This window comes from Stegodyphus dumicola, chromosome 3 (genome assembly GCF_044657685.1).
Source record: "Stegodyphus dumicola isolate Sdum_Otavi_A_Nest chromosome 3, ASM4465768v1".
Classification (NCBI taxonomy): Eukaryota; Metazoa; Arthropoda; class Arachnida; order Araneae; family Eresidae; genus Stegodyphus; species Stegodyphus dumicola.
Window position 1 is genome coordinate 63485784 of NC_140770.1, and position 19991 is coordinate 63505774.

The following is a 19991-nucleotide window of genomic DNA, read 5'->3' on the forward strand; positions in this document are numbered from 1 at the left end:
TAAATTTAATTCACATTTTTTGATAAATATAGGTAACATCTAAAAACTGTATGGTAATACGCTTTCTATTAACTGCACGTTTCGAATTTTGCTTTACTTAAAAGTTTTTAACATGAGTTGAAAGTGGCTTTTCTTTTTGCTATAACATTTGTAGGAAAGTTTGAAAAAATTTAGTTCATCCCGTCTCTAATTTTCTATTAGTAAAATTTCGAGGTTCATTCTTTAAAAGCATTATTAATCTGAAGTCTCAGAAAAAATTCTTGCTAGCTTTGCTAGTTATTCATAAAATTAAAAATCCTTAATATTTTCCCACTGCACAAATCTTACACCCGAAAAAAGGGAAAGTGGTAAATCTTCCAATCTTATGATTGTTCACTCCTCGACGTCTCTAGTTAAAATATCCAGGAAACGTCTTCAACTACAAAAGAGAATTTTTTTAAGATTTTTCTTGTTCCATAAAATGTGAGAGTTTTAACACATGATTTAATTCTGATCTTTGCTAGCAAAGTGGAACTTAATTGACTTTTAAAGTTACTTTTTGTTTAACTTATCAGTGCTTCGGAATACTTATTGTTTGAGCAATGAACTAAGTGTCTAATACATAGAGAAGTAAAATTCAACTAAAAGTGTATTAACAATGCATCTTGTAGATACAACTGTAGAGACATTAGGATTTTTTGGAAGCCAGAGAGATGAAAAATTAGCAAACGCCTTCGCCAGTAATGGAACCACGGACCTCTGAAATACCGGCTCAGTGTGATAACCACTACACCACGAAGGCACTACACCACGAAGCATGACAAAACGCGTTTTCACATGCACTATATTTAGAATTCAGAAATCTATGACTTCTGATGAGCGTTTCAATTACGATATCTTGAGTGTTATTGATGACAAACAAGAATAAAAAATACTGAATCTGTTTCTAATTCGACTGACACCGCTTCCTACTTTTTCATTTCATTTTTGAGATAGAGTCTCTTGATTTTATCAATCTTCCTACAGAAAAGAGCTTACTGCACAGAACTCGGTAACTTTGTTCAGCAATAATATTTTAAATTTATTATACCTAACAGCAATATTCTGGAATAAAGGAAAGCGGAAAGCGGGAGAAGTACCTTCAACTAAACAAAACTTACCCAAGCTATCTGCATGATCTGAATAATACAAACAGTTAAATATGTAAAATACAACAAAAAGATCCAATATTTACATAAATCTGGCCAACTTTTGCTGACTTCTATGTATAAAGTTGATATATATATATCTCACTAAAACTCAGATCAGCCAATAAAAGTAGCGGCTCACGAAACATTTTTTGGGGGGGTGGCACTAGACATTTTAGGGTTTGGCCACTACTAAGGACAAAAGAGTTGGCCATTTTATTATGGAGGAACCTAATAGACAGTCACCGTAAGCTCCTATGAAGGACAACTTTGTATTTACATCCATCTCTTCTCCGGAATTTGAACCCAGTCCCTTTGGTATGGCAGTCAAAGTCACTAACCTCTTTCTCATCTGGAGGAAGAGGGCGAAATAAATTTTCCTAATTCACTGCCGATAATCTCTCCTTCAAAATTATACATTCGTACGCTATATGAAGTCCAGCAAATAAGCATTCTGGTGGGGCTGACGGAAGAATAGAAGTTACAGGAATGAACTAATACTAAAACAATGACTTATGTAAAGTAAACCATAATACGGTCTCTCATACATTCAGTACTTGAAAATTAAATCAATAAAAGATTTACTTTTGACAAAAAATATTATTTTTTAACTTTAATACAAAAATTAGGCGAAATATTTTTAAGATTATTTATCAAGTAGCTCATAAACTTCATTCTCAGCAGCATTACAAGCAGAATTATAATATCACTACAATCAAATGAAGAAATTCCGGCATGAAATGCTACTCTAATTGGTATGGAAAGTTATCAGTTTCATGTTTTGAACATCCGTTTTTACAATATTTTAGAGATATTTATTTAACTATGAAAAACCTTTTATTTCATAATTAATTATTTTACGGAATACTGCTGGATTATTATGGCTATTAGCGTTACTCTTGAGATTCGATAATATTTTAGATATTCATACAGAAAAACCGATAAAGTGAAAACTTAATGGAATTATCCTGTATTTATAAAAAACAGGAATATAAGCATATATATCTAAAAACAATCTGATACACCAGATTAGGTATTTTAGCAAATCAAAGAAAAGAGACTGCGCGGAACACATCAAACTATCGGTTAATTAACAGCAGCATCAATAATAATAAACTGGATATGATCCAGGGGATTTCTATCGACAGCTTCAAAACACAAGAGATATATTGCTGTGGATGAGTCCTAAATTTATGGTAAAGCTTACTTTTAAAAGACGCAATAAATCGAAAGTTTATTTTGATACAATTAAGAAAAAAGTGCTTTGACAGCCGCCTCTGAAAGGTACTTAATTTAAAGTATAACTGGATTCGGTGGTGAGGGGAAAAAATAATGAATAAGAAACCAATTCTATAAGACAAGGTACTTTGTCTACATCTCAAGAAAAGAGCTGATCGTTTAGAATTGGGTAGTGGCAAGGAAGGCCGCTTGTCAGTTGTATGCGCCTATGGTCATTAACTACGGCACTAAGAACAGAGCTCTCAAGACCGAAATATTAATAACATTAGGTGAGTGTCTTATCGGAACGGTACCTGAAGAATAAGCTCCGAAAACAGAAATAAACATGTTTTAGCGTAAGGTCATTAATCAAAATTATTGATCCAGCTCAGATTAACTCAAGCAGTCAGCGAAGTAAATGTGCTTTTGACATGACTAAAGATTGCACGAAGCAGATGGTTATATCCTATAATCGACTCACGATCATTTGAAAATTCGGATGAATCGATTTCAAGTATCTGAATGGAAATATCAGAAATATCAGTAGAATATTCAGAACTGTATTGAGGTCTTATAAAATAGTTTTCGTACCATTTCCCTTTGCTGAAAATATCGACCCTTGCAGTTGAAGGTTCAGTATCCAGAACTGATACCAAAAGATGACTTAAAATGATCAATAAGTAAATAGAATCAAAACAATAAAATATTTGTTATTTCTAACTTAAAAATTAAATGCGTCTTACTGACAATGGTTAATAATCTCAACTATCTGAAAGTCATATGTGTATTATCTTGACTTCGTGTGTATAAAAATAGTACTTTTAAACAGATAAGAGTAATTATTAGGCAACAACACATAACTAGTATAAAATGTAACATAAAAAAATTAAACGTGTTTCAAAAGTGATTTATGCAATTTTCTTCTTCAGCAATAAATACCATTTTTTATACATTACACAAGTAATCGGCGCAAAAACCTGTACAATGGATAATTATGATTTTACTTTTTCGATTGCAAATTTAGTTTAACTCATTTAGTTTTACATTACTCAACTCATCTCAAGTCTTCAGTATGCACACTACGCATATATATTGTTACAAATTTTGTATAATGTAACATGAATGGCCTCAAGAAATACAGTGCTTTACCGGAAAAATAAGATTAAGGAGGTAAATGGCCGTTTCACTAAATTCGCGTGATATTGTAAAGGTGGCGATGCTTTGGGTGACTAATTTTTGTCGCCAAATTTGGCGTGAAATCGAGAAAAATCTCTAAATTTGGCGACCATTTAGTGTCATTTTAGTTTGGTCCCTGTATAACTTTAATTGGCCTAAATGCGTATGTAACTGCAACATTATCCGGACCTTAGCTTCGCTGTTTAGATGCGCTTTGCGTTTTGTTTAACAATTTCAATGGTTTCAAGTGGTATCTACTGATTGTGCTTTGTCATACTGAGTGCAGCTGTACGCGTACTTTTGTGAAACGTTCCACAACTGTAAAGTTTCTTTTGGGAAAATAAATTTTATCAAACTATCATCGGTTACGTGTGCATTCAATGCATTACGAAACAGTATTCATGCAGCAGTGTTTACATATAATGCCGACCTTAGAGTTTAGAAATATTTTACACACACACAAGGATAACTTCTATTATATAACTGAGAATATTTATTTTATAAAGTCTGAAATAAGTAGAAATAATAGCGGGAAATCTGAAATCGACATTCAGCCGTATAATGGTTTTTTTCTTAAAGTTGTAAACTCTCAGCTTAAAACTTTTCTGCCGATTAACTTAGGGCGGATTAACCGGACCTTAGTCTAAAAACATGATTTATTGCAGTTCGTTTAAGTTCATTTATTGCAGAACGATGGAAAAATTACTACCACAAACCAACAGAATAAAGCAAAATTTCTGTAGGAAATACAGGAAAGGGAAGAAAATGAGCCGGATAACAGCAGATAATAGCATAACATTTATGAGCTGATTTTATCCACAATAGTACGTATAATAATTGTCCGTAATCTGCAATATAATATAAATATTGTTAAATCACCCATTAAAAATAAATTGCTCAATCGAAAATTTAATTTTAAGTGCATAGTTGTTAATGTTGTGCTTTCTATTGATTCCCATCGAAATACAAGAATAATATAAACATCGCTCTTTCTTTTTTGAAATGTGTTCTTGCTTCGAATACAGATTTAATTTACACAATTAAATTAAATTATTCTTCATAATTAAAGTGCTTAAAAATACAAGTATTAATAGTAATTTAATTATAATATAATTATGCTTCTCTCCTTATTTCTTAACTGTTTTCAGATTAACCGTGGTTCTGAGTTAACTGTAGACGTCGTCCAGTATTATCCCAGTTAATCGGAATTCTACAGATGAAAATTTTAAATAATTTTTCCAATACTGGAAAGTTCTTAAAGCATCATAAATTTCGCTAAAATGAATTTAATTCAAAAGAAAAAAAATTCCTCTCCTTTAAGAAGACTGACTGAGATGCTCTTTCAGCACTTGAGTAAGAAATAAAATAACTTAAAAATTGCTCAGAGGAAGATAATTAAATCTTATAAATATAATTTTTTGATACTGATGTGTAACGAATCATTACAGATGAATGCATAAGTCATGTCATCTTTAGAATGCTGATATCTTGCACTATTATTCCAATAAGCAGGTGAGAGCATTTCGATAAAAGCAGACGTTTCGTGATGTTGATGAGACACGGCATACTTTTGTCGAAGCGTTCTGAACATACTCGAATAAAAACAACCTTCTCTGAACTTTTTCCGAGGAATGAAAAGGGGCGAGTGTGAGCAGAGGAATCTTCTTTTATCCTCTTTTCGGACAGAGGTATTATTATTGCCAGTTTTCGTGCGCCTATTTTACAAAACCCATCTCCTCAGCGGTTTCGGCTTATTTTTTCCCCCTCCTCTTTTCATAAAACTTCTCAGCTTAGGGTATTCAAAGAAGACAGGTTAAGGGCTTTTAAGATTTTGTCATAGCTAAAGGGATTTGGGTTTCTGAAGAAGCTTTTATAGCTAATATTTCATTTTTAAACTTCGTCCTAGAGTCGCTGCTTGCACTTTTCAAAGTAGATGTTTATCATTAGCTTATTCTTCAAACGCTGACGGGACTAGAAGTGTATTTATTGAGTTCGCACGTCAACTTCGGGAAATAAATCAAAGAAAGATTACATAACTGAGTAGCAGCAAATGATTATCATCATATTTTCTTACAAGCTTTTATTAAGATTGGAAGGAGAGAAAAACACTTTTCTTTCCTACCCCAACAAGAAAAACGTATCGAAACCATTGAAATAAATTTCTTCATATCCAAATGGTACACGCCATTAATCAATGCACCATTGATGAACTGCGATGCACAAACTGCAATTTGCTTCTCTCTTTAATTTTTGGTGTGCGTTAGTTAGGAGACGTGCTCTTTCGAACACATCCGCAACAAAAAAGACACACCCGCAACAAAAAAGATGTGTAAACAAAACTGTAATAATTTCCTCAAAGTAAACAAAACTGTAATAATTGTCCTGATTTAAATAATATATCCTCTTTCTTCCCATTTTTATTACAATTGTGGTGTGAACAAAACTTGAACAAAAATTTTTCAGACAAAATTAAAAATGTAATAAATGCTGTGAATATTGGCATTTATAAATATGCATTTACAGCTGGGTGTTTTCAAAGATTTTGATTCGTAGCGGCATTAATATTATAAAAGGTCTTATTTTTTTACACATGCCAAATAATTGGAATTTGGCATTCTATAATAATAATAATCTTCTTTCAATGAGTAATGCTATAAAAGTAAATAGGGAGCTAACCTACTTTACAATTACATAATTAAAAAAAATTCAAAACCAAAATTCAAATTACAAAGTAAACTGCCTTGGTAAGATATAATGGAAAATTAAATTAAGAAATAATGTAAATAATTCCAGTAAATGCCCATCGATAACTGGTATAAATATTTTGTAGATCAGATATTTTAAAAAATTAATTAATTAATTATTAATAACTATTATTAAATACTAATAATTTTTCCCAAATATCTGATCTGCAAGACATATATGCAGATATATAGATCAACTATTTAATACACGTGTGAAAATACATATATATCGAGAATGTTTTTCATAGACATGTCCCACAATCACGAATGTGTACGGAATTTCAAGAAAATGTGCAATTTCACAAAAATCAGCGTGCTCATGCGCACAGCTTATATGCAATTTGGTACATGACTAAAATAATTTTGACGAAAGCATCTTCTATTTTAAATAAGTACACATGTTTCCTTTATTCTGAGCTTTTAAATAATTTTAATACTAAAATAGTCTTTTTATATATTTTTAATTTTAACGCAGGAGGAAAAAAAAAAGCGCATAGAAAGCTTAAGCACATACGGAAGGAAGTATACGTGGTCAACAGACAGTTAAAAAACGAACAGCGGTCGATCGGTACAATCGCCTTACACTAGTAGTTTGACCTAGGTTCAAATTCCGGCGAGAAGTTAATATGTTTTCCCCATTTTTGTTTTCCATATGTAACGTGAATACAATAAAATTTTCCTTAAAAAAACCTTCCAAGAACGCATCCTTTCATTCTAAGACAGACAGTCCCGAGTGCTTTGTCATAATAAAAATTATCCAATTCAGTCCTAAAATAGCAGTACAGAGGACAACATTCTTTTCATTGGAGTTAATGATAGAAGAAAAATATTAATTTGAAAAATCTGAAATTTTCAAGTAGCCTTGGGACTTTTCTCTGAGAAAACGCATTTAATCGCTAATTAATCCTTATTATTAGTTACTAATGACGTTATATTATACATAAGATCAAAGAGTAGCTTCCTTTTTTCGGGGGAGGGCATTATATAATGATGACTTCAGAGCTATGAGGAAGCTCAAAATATCGGCAGGACTTACGTTACAGTCTGAAATGTTTTCTCAAGCTATTACAAATTTCAGAGGCTTTCCAAATATTTATGCCAAAAAAAAAAGCTGCTAATTAAAGTTGTCATTATAAATTATAAAAAGTGTAATTAGGTATGGTTAAAAGAAAGTTAATCTGAAAAGAAGCACGCTCGCAAAAATATGACTAAATAAATAAAATAATCCAATCTACAATAAAATAAAACGAGAGTGTTAAAAGGGTCTTCAGAAATAAAACTATAAATTTTGTGTTCTCTCTCCATATACATATATATATATATATAACGTAGGAAGAGAAATTTTTCATATCCAAATCGGTTTGTTCTGATGATATAATTTTAATAAAAATTTTTGAGTTGGTAGACTTTAAATATTGAGAAAAAGAAGACAGAATTTCATGGAGCAACTATCGAGAAAAGTCATCGCCTATCATATACTCAGCCATCCATAGGAAGTTGATGATATAAAAAACCTTCACTTATTTTCGGCGACTTCTTCTATTCCTCTGTGGCAATGAGCTTCAATTTCACTTTAAATTTTTCGATTGTCTATAATTTAAACAAAAACTAAGCAAATAAAAGGCAGAGAACTCGATCCTCTTCTTTTGTTTTTAAGTGTTTATTTTTCTCCGATCTCATGGGACGCTGCAAGGTGTGTGTGAATGTATGTGTGTGTGTCTGTATGGACATTCGAATCCATCACTTGGCGAAGTCTGCTGAAGAAAAAGCACTTTTTTTTTTATCCTCCTTTCCCTCTGCCTAGGCAACGGAAAAAAAATATCCTTGACTTCTATTACTTTTTTAACTTTAAAAGAAGATAACGGAATTACCATCTGCTTCGAAATGCAAGAGGGAAAAAAGAACTGGAGAAGAGCGAGGTTTAGGGAAGTGAGGAGTGGAGGCTGCACAGAATAACAGTGGCTTGAAAATAAAGTTTTTTGGGATTTTTTCCCTCCGAGATTAAAATATAAGCCTGAAGAAAGCGGCGTGGGACGCACAGATTGATTGATTGCGCTGGACGCTATTTTTTTAATTTTTTTTTTTTTCCTCTTATCAACGTTTTGAGATCTTGATAAAGATATTCAGTTAAGTGAATATGTAAAGTGAGTGTTTTTAAAGACATTTAAATTCTTTTTTAGGACCCCATTAATATGAAACGCACATTTTAGAAATTCTTTGGCAACGATATTCATAGATTTGATTAAAATATTTAACTTTTCATGAACTATTTGGAATAGGCAAGCAGGAAGATTAACATTTTAAAAGTAAAAAACTTTTCTATAAATCGACCGCCCTTCTGAAGAACACAACTACCCAGCAATTGCAAATACACGTCACATTCCTTTTTCGTTAAACCGCATTAAAATTTTGTCAGGCTTATTAAAATAAATCACTATCTTTCACCAGTTTTCGATACATAAAAAGATTTAAAAAAAAGCCTAATGTGTATCAGAAATTACAGATGAACAGCAGACCGACCATAATTAGAATCACGAAGAACAATCCGGCATAAGAAAGTGATTCATAAACACATGAAACAACATTCTTTTGTCTAAATTTGATAAAAAAATCATTTGAACCGCAGAGAGAAAAGAATATTCCAAACAAAAAAATGCATGTGATGGCATTCATTTAATACTAGAAATATGACATTCGAATCCTCTTAAAAATGACTCGAGGTTTGGAAACTCCAATCTTCGCGATTTCTTCTTCAGTCGAATCTTTCGAATCCTGCCCTAAAAACCCGTTGGAATTTCTCAATCGAAATGCTGAAGTGATTAAGTTCTGTTGATGTTTTACAGAAGCATTCATTTATATGGAACGGGGAAGGATGCGACCATTGTAAATTCAGTGGATCTGGGTTACGAATATGGCGACTATGGGTACCATGCTCGTAATTTTCTCGAGAGAATTAAAAGTTTAGCATCTGTCTATATGAACTCCCGAAATATAAAATGCATCGCCCCTCTCTATACTTGCTTTGATTTAAAAGAATGCAGGAGAAAAAAATACTTTTTTTTTGGGGGGGTGGACTGAATTGTTATTTAGATAGGTTTTTCTAAAAATTAAAATGAGAAAATGAACCTCAGTATTCAAGAGTTTTTAATTACGTACATATTTTGCTAAATTTCACTTGCATCTTCCTCATAAATAAATAAATGTATACCAACTCCCCTCCCCCCCACAAAAAAAGTATGGGACAGTTATATCCCCATTCTGCTCGGCTGATTGTCGAAACTGAGCTTGCGTTTTTCATATTTCCGAAACCGTAACTTGGGATATATATTAAATTTAAATACAGCGTTGTTCTAGCATATATTTTGAACAAAATCGGGCTTTTTAATAATAGGAATAATTTATAAAATATGATATGACACAGAGCAGAATAAAAACGACATCGCCAACGGCTACAAAGATTTATAAGGAATTGTTACACGATAAGACGCTTTTCCAAAATGAATAATTTTCAGCAACTGGAAGTATTTATTTTTCAGTATTGGTTGGCTAGCTATATCGAAGTGTCCGCTTAAAGCAGAATAGAAGAGGCAGTATCTCTTCGACGTGTCTTCACCTTTCATCATTTATTCACGACTGCACTTTTAACCCCCCCCCCTCTTCCTCTTTTCCTCTAAATGGATTCTAAACGCTGCTTCACACTATGCACTTCACTAGCACTCCATTCATACATAACACAGCTCCCACATTACGAAGATAGAGGAGTTAAGTTAGTCCCTTAAATCTCAGAACTTTCCCACCCCATCGCCATCCTTTCATTGTACATAAAACGTTTTCGCTCTATTGTGAGACCTATGACAGGGCCGACGTCGGTACAATGGAAAGGAGCCCGTAGATTTATGCAGAAGCTTGGGGGCTTCATTGATTAGGCTTCGCACATAGCAGCTGGGACCTACAGTTTTCGAGCTTTATGTGTCAGTATTGTTTATACGAAATACAGTGAGTAAAAATAATCAATCCACTGAAAAGTTGTATTGAATTTCTCTCATGATATAAATTCGATGGAGGTTACTATTAGAATTCGATAGAGGTTACTAATGACATCATGGATGTACGTAAACAGGAAGCTATGACAGATTTTATAAGAAATAACGCACATATGAAATGGTCGAAGTACAGGAAATGAATCATTGCCTGATAAATATAATCAAAAAATATTTTAAAGTACAAATAAAGAAGAATGCTAATCATTTAATTCGCTACTGAATAAAAACTGATCAACTAAATACTCTAAAGAAGAAAAGAATGTCTAAGGAGTAAGATTTAATAGTAAGACTTTGCAGACATTATGAGCAGGTGGATATTTAGAAATATACATAATGAGTTTTGTATATCTGTTTTTTCCTATGTGTACAATAAACACCAGCTAAAATCTTTCGGAAATGAGTCTATAAAGGTATGCCTACACGTAAATAACTTTCATATGTGCCCATACTATGAATGAAAGTACTACAGCAAGCAATACTATGAATCAAAGTCTACGGATATAAATATACAAAATATTTTTATACCAATACAGAGCGATTTTATTTTTACGTTCTAAATTGTTAATATTGGCATTTTTGACTAACATGAGTCAGTTTCATATATAAGGTTTTTCGAATATTAAAAATTCCAACATTTTTACTTCTTGAAATTTTAATATTAACAACAGCTAACATAATCACTTCGATAACAAGATTAACTTTTAATTAACATAAGAGATCATTTTCATAAGCTAAATCATCCTAAAACCAACATTATAATTTCTATCTGAGTACTTTATTATTATTATTTTTTTTAAAGGGAAAGCATACAAGATTTATATAAAAAAGTTCTGTCATGAAGAGAGTCAAGAATGAAATTGTTATACCACAGTGAACGAGGGCTTCACCCAAATGTCCACTAGCAGGTGCTCTTTTTCAAATAATTTTTGCATACCCCCTGCAAATTTGTTCTCTGGCTTCTTTTTTATTCATTTATCTTACCTTCAAAAAAGCACAACCGCTACATTTATTTAATCAAAAAAGTGAAAACAATTTCCATGTTTTTTTCACATACGAAAAATTTTACCTATGAGAAATTATTATTACTATTTAATTTAATCTGTGACCCAATAGCAAAATATCTCAGTATAGTTTTCTATTCAATCTGAACAGGGTAAAAAGCTTTCTTGAAAAACAAGTACCATAAAACAATTTCAAATCCTCATGGCATTTTATTACAACCCAGAAAAAACAATTTCAAATCCTCATGGCATTTTATTACAACCCAGATTCTGGACTGTGCTGTGTGATGGCACATACAAGCACTTACATTTTTTTGAAACTGTGGTCTTCCCATTTTTAGCTTTATGGTAAATTACACTAACATGTGATAAATTATCCTGGCGAGTTAGCAAACTGAAAGTTCTGAAAGCTGTTGCCAATCGCTACAGCATAACTTTTATCTTTAAAACTACTGCAATATAATCCTTGCTTATCGGTATAAAAAGTTTAAATAAAATACAAGTACAAGAAGTATTTATTTAAATTGCTTAATGTAATATATTGCTAGCTGGTAATATATAATAACGTTTTTAAATTTGATTTTAATTTACAGAGAAATTGCAACATTTAATATCCTTACATCAATTTTTACGAACATGCTATAGATAACTGTCATGAATATTTGCACTATTAATACAATTAACAGAAATTTGCAGCATTACATATCATCTCCGTTACTGAATTTGACGCGTCGCCTTAAGTAATAGGATGTTCTGTAGAAAGTGTGTGTGGAAGGGGGAAACTGAAGAAATATTGTGCTCGCAGAATGGAACTAAGAGGAACTAGAGCAACAGTGGCTGGGATCACTGTCGTATGTGGAGGCAGATTTATGGAGTCTCGCATGTCACAATCGTGAGAAACTCCGCGTTCAATGACACCTCCAAGTGTTAACATAAGGTGAGCCCCTCACTTCATAAATTCGCCATTAGTCATATGGTGAACAACACGAATTGCGTTTCAATAACAGTAACTTCTAACAACGGAAACTATTTATGAGTAGCCTTATGATAAAAAAAGTGTTGTCCTAAACAACTCTGGTAAATTTTTAATTCATCGTACAGTAATAAGAAGACACAGTGTATTTGAGTTCCCCCATGGTTAGCGCAATCAACTTCTCATGTGTAAAATTGATCCTCAAGTCAATCTTTACCCGAGAAATGAATGGCACAGTCATTAAAAACTTCAAGCCTCTTAATCGGGTAAAAAGCAATCAAAAAGGATTTCAACAATGAGTAAGGTTCTCACACTTAGCACACTGAATGCCATATTCACTTGAAACCGTTTCCTGTAAACTTCATAATGTACCATACAAAGCAGAGCTAAACAGGAGGCCTGGAAGGAGATAAGAGGGCTACCAGTGATTAGGTCTGGGATCGTGACACCACGATTATGGATGGCCTTTCGCAGTGTGTGGGCTTCTCCCCAGACCCTGATGAGGAGGCAGGAGGTGCGTCTCACGCTGACAAAGCATTCCGGATATGCGCAGGCGACTAAACGGCATGACCCCCTAGTTAATTAGGTAAAAGGGCTGCCTAAAAAGAGCCTTGCGGACAGACATGTTTAGGACACATTGTTAGATATGACACCATGGTAAACAGGCTATTATTCTGAAATGGGTTTTTGCAGCTGTGAAAGGAATCATGTAATCACGTGATTAAGGTTAAAAAACAGGAAAGATCAGGAGTGGTAAATGAAAAACGCACGTGTGGTAAATGACTGAGCCATTGGTAACTAATCCTCATTCATTTCTTAGGTGTCATTTGAAACGACGATAAATAAGAACCTCTTCATGGGAATGTAAGTTAAAAAAGGAACCCAAGAGAATGACTGCTACTCACACAAAAGCTATGAAAGAGGGCAACAAAGCAGCATTTAACAAACAACACAGCCCTTTCTCTCCGAGCACACAGAAAAGTTACAGAAGAACTTGACTTCCCCAGACAGACTAACAGAAAATGTTTACCTGTTGTAAATAAAAACTAAAGCTCGAAATTCGATACGAAACAATGAGTGCAAAAGCAACGGTTCAGGAAAAATATCCCAAGATACCCAAAGGATATAGCTCCGAGAAAAACGCTCAGTGGAAAAGAGAAGAAGGCAATTCAAGTAAAAACTATAGATTTCTATTGAAAGAAGCAAATCTAGAATCTTCAATAGCTTTCTCTCTACACATTTAACTACTGATACAAAAAGGTGATTAAAGGCACCCTATTAAAAAAAAGGGGGCTTGCTGATTTGAGTATGGCAAATTACTCGGAGATGAATGTTGAATAAATCGGATGACTCAATTTCCTAAAGGAAGTTATGCTTTCGTGGTACACTTTGTAAGGGCTAGCTCGTAGTTATACATTGGGAAAACCATGAAAAATACGCATGCAGTCAGCCCGTTTGCCGGGATTTAAAGTAGATAATGTTCAGTGGTCGCGATTATGACCCGGGCAGTGCTTAGCATTCAGCAGTCTTAATCACTCACCTACGAGTTAGTTTAAAAAAGTGTGAATTCAGCAATTTTATAAGATCTGAAAACGATCACTTAAAACTAGGAAAGGAAAATTTTACGGCAAATTCTTAAAAGCAAATTAGGAAATTTATTAAACACTGGTGGTTTTGATAAGATTCGTTCTCGGAAGACCCGACAGCTGAACACTTTTGAGGTTATAGTGGTAGTCGAAAGTCGCCATAAGCGTCTGCAAGATTTTCGCTCGTTGGTAAAATAAAGAAATTTTTTTAGAAAGAATTATATGAAATTTTCACTTTCGTACGCTCTTGCATTTGCTTGTAGAGCATCTTATATATATATAAATACATTATATTATGTGTACAACATAACTTCAACAACGGTACTTAACATTAATATACCTCAATTTTTTTAATATCAACTTAGTATTTTTAAGAATTCTTTCAATATATTTGAATTAAACATACAATGCGATAAAGCGATTAAAAAGTATGCTTATAATTCTCCAAATTTTCAGGAAACACAATGATGATTTTTTAATTCGACATTCAGGTTAGAATTAAGGAATATCTTTTTATTTATTGCACATACAAGCGAAGCTTCATGCTACTTCAACATTCTCGAGTCACAAAAAGGCAGAAATCGATCCGTAAGTGATAGAAAACGCGTAAAAAATGAATTACACCATCTTTTCAGGACTTCTCTTTTGTTAGAAGGTATTTCTTTATTCGAGTGGTCTTTTTTATATTTAATAATATTTCTGTTTGGAAGGCGCTTTTGGGGGGGGGCAGGGGGGTAAGCATTTAGCTTCAGTTTTTCCTCTAGGATTATTATTGAATGTTCCTTCTTGCTACCAATTGGTGAAATGATTTTAGATACCCAAAAGGCGAAAACGACAAGTCTTAATCAACGCTTCACTTACACGGAAATTTAAACATTCATTTCCCGCACCACGCCTGGAGGTTTGTGAATTTTTTTATTTAAAGTTTGAATAAAAGTGAAAATGAGGACTACAGTCCATAAAAATTAATGAAAACAATAAATCTTTACACACGATGTAATTAAAATAATGTGCGAGTGGACTGTTTAGATTTCCACAAAGCACACGACAGGTCTACAGGGAGAATTACCTCCGTGCAGGCTTTTTACGACTGGTTTAAACTGGTTGTGGCAAAGCACACGAGGGCTATTTTTCTGAGAGATGCCTTCGTGGAGAAATTTCTAAGGTCAAGTAACTCGCAACAAAGTTACATATGATGAAAACCACGAAAATTTTCGAGGCGAGCTTTTCTAACAATAAAACAAAGGTAAACACCTGATAGAAAAGGATCGTTTTTATATGCCTTCACGAAGTCCAATTTGAATAATGCTATATGAAAACTGATTATGATTAAAATAGATTCGCCATGCATGATATGATGCATAGATTCACTTAATGCAGGATCGCATACTGGTTTATACACAATTGAAATCTTTTTCTAATTAGCTATGTGTTTAATAGCTGTTTTTCAGAAGTTGTGATAAGCATTTTCAATCGCATTTTAGGGATGGCACATCTCGCTTTAGACAAAGCTCATATATTGATGTTTTGTGAGAAAATAAATAATTTCTTGTGCAGACGCTTTTTATATAATAATTTCTGAAAATATGAATTATAAAACTCTCATAACACATTAGATTATTATGCAGTTTACGACAACCACTATCAACAATAAAAAAAATAAAAAAAAATAAAAAAAAAAAAAAAAAACCCTCCATTTTAACATACAAACATTACATATACGCACCTTAACAAACATAAAATAAACATAATGAAGTGAATTAAAAATTTTTTTAAATAATTTAATATACAGCAAAATATGCCTAAGAACATTCTATAATGTCCCTCTTTCTTAATTTCGAAGAAAGTGTTGTTATTTTCACAACATGAATATCCTTTTCTGGCAAAACTGAAATTTTTTACACTTTACTTGCGGGAAAAAATTTGTTTCCATCTTCATCTGAAAAGGGATCTAAAAAAATACGCAACTGCTTAATGAATAATTAAATCTTTTCTTTGTTAAATCTACACAAAGCTATGATGTTAATCTATGATATAATAATACCATCGCAAGTTCCCCTTCTCAACTATTTAGCGATTTTAAGCAGCTCGTTTCTAATACGATTTTCTAAGGAATATTTCTTTAACTAACACGAATATCGTAACTGCTTAGTTTAAGCCGAAACCTAAATAAATAAATCAGATGGCAGTATAAAAATTTAGTTAATCTTTAATTTTTTTTTTTTTTTTTTAATTATTTTTATTTTTAATGGTTAAATCTTCTTTGAAGAATTAGACTAATTTTAAATCTCCAGTTTGTACTTTTTTTGTTTTCCTCTTCTTAGAGAAAATTTACTGTTCATAACGTAGTAATGTGTACCCACACTACCCTCCCCCACAGCTGATATCTTAGATAATACAGAACGTCGCAACCTGATTAAAAAGTTAAGAGTGTTATATTTCATTTACTCGTATGACATAATATTACTATTAACTGACTTTTCCTATCTTAATGAACTTAAGGTTCTATATAAATCATGTGCTATATGTGTTTTTACGTGTATACTTTCACCCTGAATGAAGTCACAAACATCTATAGCGGAGCCACCTTTAATTTTTGGCCATTTAAGCCATTACTCTACCTTGTCATTCTCATCCACACGGCATGGCAAATGTTACCAATCCAATAGGCTTATCTTGAGCTTAACTCCCACGCAGCCAGGCAATTAGTCAGCTGTCAAAATATTAACATTTGACATTGCCATGCGATACTTAATTAATGTTTACTTATTTATTTATTTTAACTCAACCCTCCGTAAAAAAAAAAAAGAAAAGAAAAAGAAAAAAAAGAGAAAAAGAAGAAAAAAAAAAAAAAAAAGAAAGAAAAAAGAAACTGAAACGATTCAGATTTTAAAGATCGCCCAAAAGGGCCTTTTTGAGTTTTATATAGGTTATCAGTAGGTGAAATGGCGAAACATTTTATATATTAAATAAATATACATTTAGATGAAGATGGGAAAGTTATATGTTGTCTGTATATTTAAAAAGTGAAAAAATATGTAATGTAATTCTATAAAAATACTTAATGTTTTTAATTAGCTATATCATGAATTAAATGCATCCTAATTTAAATCAATCAAATTAAAAAAACTTTTTGAGAACTCCATCCATTCCTTTTAAATGGTTTAGTCTGTTAAGTACGAAAGATTACACTATACCATTTATTTTTACGCTTTCTGAATGGCAACAGATTCGAATGAAGAGTGAAACAATGCATTTACTTCCGACCACGCAAAATCCTATTTCGAGACTAATAGCCCTTTTGTCTAAAAAAAAGAACATCTGTGATAAAACTGTAACATAGATGCTTATTATTTGCCAATGAAATGATTATCTTATAATGTTTACCTAGCAAAAAACGCAATTTCCCTTGGTAGATGAAATTATTGAATAAAATTAAATCTCTAATACCATACAGTACTATCATTTAACACCAGCTGAACTACTATTTTTCCACTGGGAAGAATTCAGCAAATAGGATGCGTTGTCCTTTACTGGTAAAATAAAATAAACCTTTAATATTTTCCCTAGTAGTGGTCCTAAAAGTCTATCAAATGTTTTAAGTCATAATGATTCATTTCAATATGAAATTAACCATTCGTATCAGATTATTATTATGAATAATTATTATAAATATTATTATATAACTATGATTGTTATTATAAATATATACATATATGAATCATTTTAATATTTTCTCGACTTGTTCTTTACTAATTCTTTACAGTAAAGTCTTCGGGATCGTACACTTTGATTTTATACAAACTCAACTTTAAATTTGATTTATATATATATAGATATAAATGTATGATCCATTTACGATGAATATATATAATTAGAATTGAAAAATGCAAAAAATTTAAAAGAAGCTTCTAATTCGCACATTAATACGAACATAAATACAAACTATCAATGTTTAGTAAATTATATTTTCTTCTTTTACGAATAATAAAAATATGATAAGCATTTAAATGCGAGTAAATGTGCGCAGCTAAACACGAATATCCGTTCGTGAACTCCCGAATATCGCCTCTCGCAATCAAGCAATCGACTATGAAATGAAAGCGAAAACTTATAATGATCACTTCATTGTTCTTCAGAAGAGAACGATGAAAAGGCATTGCCCTCCTCAGGCTGCAATGAATAATAAACATTCGATAAGTATAGGAATGGCACTTATTTGCAGTTCCAAGGGTGGTAGTTATGAACTCGAAAGAGGGGACCTTCTTAGCATCGTGTTAAAATCAAAATAAACAGGATACCACGAATTTCAATTAAGCCATATATATGGGGACTTCTTAACATAATTAATTAATGAATACTGATACATAATTTTATCAATTTAACATGTTATTAAGACATAACTTAATGTTGTCAACTGCAAATCGAGAAACAAGTTGGAAACTAGTAAACAACCTATCTTGACTCAGGCGCCAAATAACTCATCCGTTCTGGGAAGAGCATACGTGCATTTGAAAATAGCAGTACTACATTGAAATACATAAATTTATAAACTTCAATGTGCAAAGCACTCACACCGAATAGTTAACCTTCCACTACGACATTAAATAAAAACCTTAATTTTCAACAGACCACTCTTCTAAATTTTCTAGAATACAAATGCAATTTCGAGAAAAAGGTGCAGATATATGTCAAATTGACAGAAAAATAACTAAAATTTTTCTTTGTTAGAATTCCTGTTTCAACATGTTACTAAGTAATATAGTTATACTTAAAAAGATGAACACAAGGAATGTATTTGAAGTGATAAAGTAGAGAGAAAACAGGAGCATGATTAATTTGCCTTTCTTCTTCTGAACTCAAAAATTCAAAAGAAAAAATATTTAATTCCGTACCTGTCATTACAAGTTTTAAAATCCCCATCTCTAAAAAAAAAAAAAAAAAAAAAAAAAAAAAAACGAAGCGGCATAAAATTTAATAAGTAGCCATTTTATTACGAATTAATGGATGTTTCTTTAGCGGCATTTAGCGCAATTTCGGACTTTTGACATCAGACGCAAGAATATGCCGCTTACTGAACAGATGCCAGAAATCAGAGCTATAAAATCTTAAAAACCTACTCAAGTCCGGGAATAGTACGGCTAAGTCATAAAATGTGCAAGAATTTCAAGAACAATGTTAAATTCACTGAGAGTTACACAAAGAGTTGCTATATTTTAAAATCACATGCATTTAATACATCAGAGTTACTGACTGCTACCGTAACATTTTTTTTCGAAAGAATGTTAATATATTTGGCATCGTGACAAATTAATAAGAAAATAAATTTATCTGAATGCAATGAAATTATTCATATATGTATATATTTATCAGCACTCCTGTGATTATTTAATAAATTCTGATGCAATGTTATACCCAAAATAAGGTTTTGTTTCAATTATTATTTCGAGGGGCATTCTGTTACTTAGAATGCTAACAACTTTCACTCTACTTTCTCGTTTACAATCTTTTTCAGTACTTTTGCAGTAGTAAAAAGTCCACAGTCAATCATATACTTACATTTTTGCGAAATTATATTTCTTTATTCCTGCTCTGTATCACTGATTATTAAATGTCAGAACACACCGGGACATCCCAAACGATCCTCAGTACCAAAGGGTTAAGAATAATTCCACGTTGTATGCTTTATATTAATTTTGAAGAAAGATAAACATGCCTTTATTTAAAATAAAAAACTGTTTTAACATTGTTAGACCTTTATTTTAGCTTTTAGTTTTAGTTTGTACATATTCTTAAGGACTCAAATGTTGTTTTCTAAAAGATATAACCAGCTGCTAAAAATATAAATTCTAAATGATATAAATTTAATATGTCACAATTTCCTTCAGTTGATACATAGTTCAATATGGGCAGCATCTTAAAGCTCATTTCAGTTTTTTCTTAGATAAACATCCAATTTTGGCATAAAATACCATTCGATAGTTCTTGAAAGCAGTTTAACAAATTCTTATTTGCTTTAAAAAAGACCTGGGGCATGTCCTAATATTTAACAATAAATGATGTCGAGCAGGAATATAGAAATAT

At 32.1% G+C, this 19991-nt stretch overlaps 1 protein-coding gene across 4 annotated transcripts in view; it reads right to left on the bottom strand.

Annotated features, from left to right (window-relative positions):
- The window catches only part of LOC118190710 (plexin-B-like), a 1029017-nt gene that overhangs the window by 107057 nt on the left and 901969 nt on the right, over positions 1–19991 (bottom strand). The gene's annotated exons all lie outside the window — the stretch shown is intronic.